This window comes from Gavialis gangeticus, unplaced genomic scaffold (genome assembly GCF_001723915.1).
Source record: "Gavialis gangeticus isolate Ggan-Ray unplaced genomic scaffold, GavGan_comp1, whole genome shotgun sequence".
Lineage (NCBI taxonomy): Eukaryota > Metazoa > Chordata > Crocodylia > Gavialidae > Gavialis > Gavialis gangeticus.
In genome coordinates, this window is record NW_017729018.1 from 15,047,413 (window position 1) to 15,049,992 (window position 2,580).

Sequence of the window (2,580 nt, forward strand, 5' to 3'; positions counted from 1 at the left end):
TTTAGGGGTCCGCAAATGAAAAAAAAGGTTGAAAACCACTGATACATACAATTCTCTGGAAGTTCAAAATCAAGCTTGTTCTTGGTGTGTTGGTGTTTATGGAAATTACCAGTGTAATATCTTCCTTGCTATGGCCCAAAGAAGAGAACGGTGCTTCTGGGGACTGGGTCATAGACGCTGTTGGTACAAGTAAACAGAACTTAATTGATTTCATGGAGTTGTCCGTTGGTGGTAGTATGGAGGCTAGACCTGGAAGTCTAGTCTGGAAAACCCCATAGTAGCAAAATAGCTTCTTTTAAGCAAAGCTTTGGGCATGAGACTCTTCCCAAGTAATAGTTGATCTGGAACTGCTTTTGCACCCAATATGAAGACAGGCCTTGTGTTTTAAGAAATCCTCTTGACATCTGAGTGCCATTACACAAACACAGAGGGATGATATTGTTGTTAAGACACTGGACTGACTCTAGCACAGACTTCCTGTGTAACTTTGGGCGAGTCGTTTGGGCTGAGATTTTTCTGAGGGGTTAAGAAATTAGGTGTCTAGTTAAATTATTTTCAATGGGATATGGGTGCCTAGCTCTTGAAGATCACTGACAAAATTTTAATTTTATTCTTTGTGCCTCCATTCCCCATCTCTAGAATGGGGATGATTCTTCCCTACCTCAGGGGTGCTGTACTGGGATTTGCAGATGACAGGGGAAGCACAGAAATGGATAAAGGTATTCTCGTGTGCTTTTCCTGGTGTGCCTACCACCATCATAATATCTTAGTACTAATGTGAATCATCCCTTTGAGGAAGGCACAGTTCCCATCTCATTTTCTTCCAGACTAGAGGCTGCCTTAAACACCCTTGGGCAGCTTATTTCCTGAAGCATGTAGCTAGGTAATTTCATAAGACCTTTCTGAGGCGGCAGGACTTGGGCTGACTGGTCAGGTGTGTATTGGCAAGTGAGGGCTTTTTCCAGAGAATACCTTGTCAGACTCCTGCAAATTCCACCTGGGGCTTTTGGCTTGCTTATCTCCTTTGAACAAAACTACTGCAACATGCAGTGCAAAAGGTGGGGATTCTCTCCGGGAGCCAGGAAACAGGCCACAGAAGGCTCTGAACATGGCAGTGTGGCCTTCGGTCATGCCTCGTTAGTTTAGAGTTTATACTCAGCATGGGGTTTTGTTGTACAACTAAATCTTAAGGGAAAGAGTTAAGGGAGTTGACTGTGATGAGGAGTCTCCTTGAGTGCCTGAACCAAAGTCCCAAAGCGGTAGAGCCCACAGTCAGGTAGAGGAAGTTTCTGATATTGTTGATATTTTAATCTTAAGCCCTTCAAGATTTTTGTTTAGCAGGGTGAAACATTTTTGTCTAGTTTTAACATGGTTTCTAAATTAGTAGCATATTTAACTTTGTATATAAGCCTGTAGAAAGTATGAAAACACTGGAATAAAAAGGGCATATCTAGACGATTGTATATAATGACCCTAATATTAAAGGCAAGGGGGAATAGTTTTTTTTTGGTGTATTTTTTGTTTTTTGTTTTTGTTTTACCTGTAGTACACCTTTGGAGTACCATAAATACGTGGAAAAAATAGCTATCTGGGGATCTTGGGGCTTTTGAACAAAACTACTACTAGCTTAATGTTTTACATTTTTATTGTACAATTCACTACCAAATGTTTACGTAGAATAAAATGGATACAGGTGTGTGTCTCCATAACTAATGCATGGACATTAGCTACAGCAACCTTTTGCAGTCTCCTGAGTCCCATAGCCTATCTGTAACTGTACACTGCAGAATCACAGAATTGAGGAATCTTTTTCCCCAAAATGTACTAGATACGACCACATGTGGGTTTTGCAGTCGTGTTGAGCCCATCAAAAACTACTTGGTGCTTCTTGAGGGTATCTTGAAAAGTTCTTCCTGGCAAGTTCTGCTATGACACCAAATGGTGGTAACTAGTGGTATCCTTATCCGAGTCTGTCGAACATTGATGTATTGATTGTATAGTTATCTAGAAGAGCTGAACAATGAATGAAACCAAGACAGAGTTGTATTCTTTTAGCTTAGGGCTCTTGCAAAAATGACGCTGGTCAAGTTAGATGAACTCTTGGTGACCAGCAGATCAAAAAAAATTAGTTTGTCAAAAGTGATGCGAGTTCTGATCCACTTCTCTACTGTATCTTAAATGCAGTAGAATTTTCTCACAGAAAAGCTTGGTGTTTCCTGTCCTCTGTAAAACAACACGTCTTTTCTAGGACTTCAGTCTTTGCACTGTTGTAAACGGATTTGTGAGTTAGGGGTTTTCTGATTTATTTATTTTGTGTTTGTTTTGTTGCTAGGATAGCTATGTGGTGGCTGTCACACCTGGTAAGGTAAATTGATATATGTAAATCATGGGACTACAATGAAACATTATGTAAATATTAACTGTTCATACTTGGTGCACAAGAAAAGGTTCCATTATATGTTTTCCACATGCTGACACTTCATGGATGACTTCAATGTATAATTAGAGTATCTCTATGTATTACCAAAAACTTGCTTATGAAATCTGGCACTCAGAATAGAAAAGAATGTGAATTTGCAA

General features: G+C 39.8%; 1 long non-coding RNA gene across 1 annotated transcript; it reads left to right on the top strand.

Annotated features, from left to right (window-relative positions):
- The first annotated feature begins 950 nt into the window (after positions 1 to 950).
- On the top strand, positions 951 to 2,580 carry LOC109295017. The gene is made up of 2 exons (XR_002096665.1): positions 951 to 1,170; positions 1,223 to 2,580. It is a non-coding gene; the product is annotated as an uncharacterized LOC109295017 (long non-coding RNA).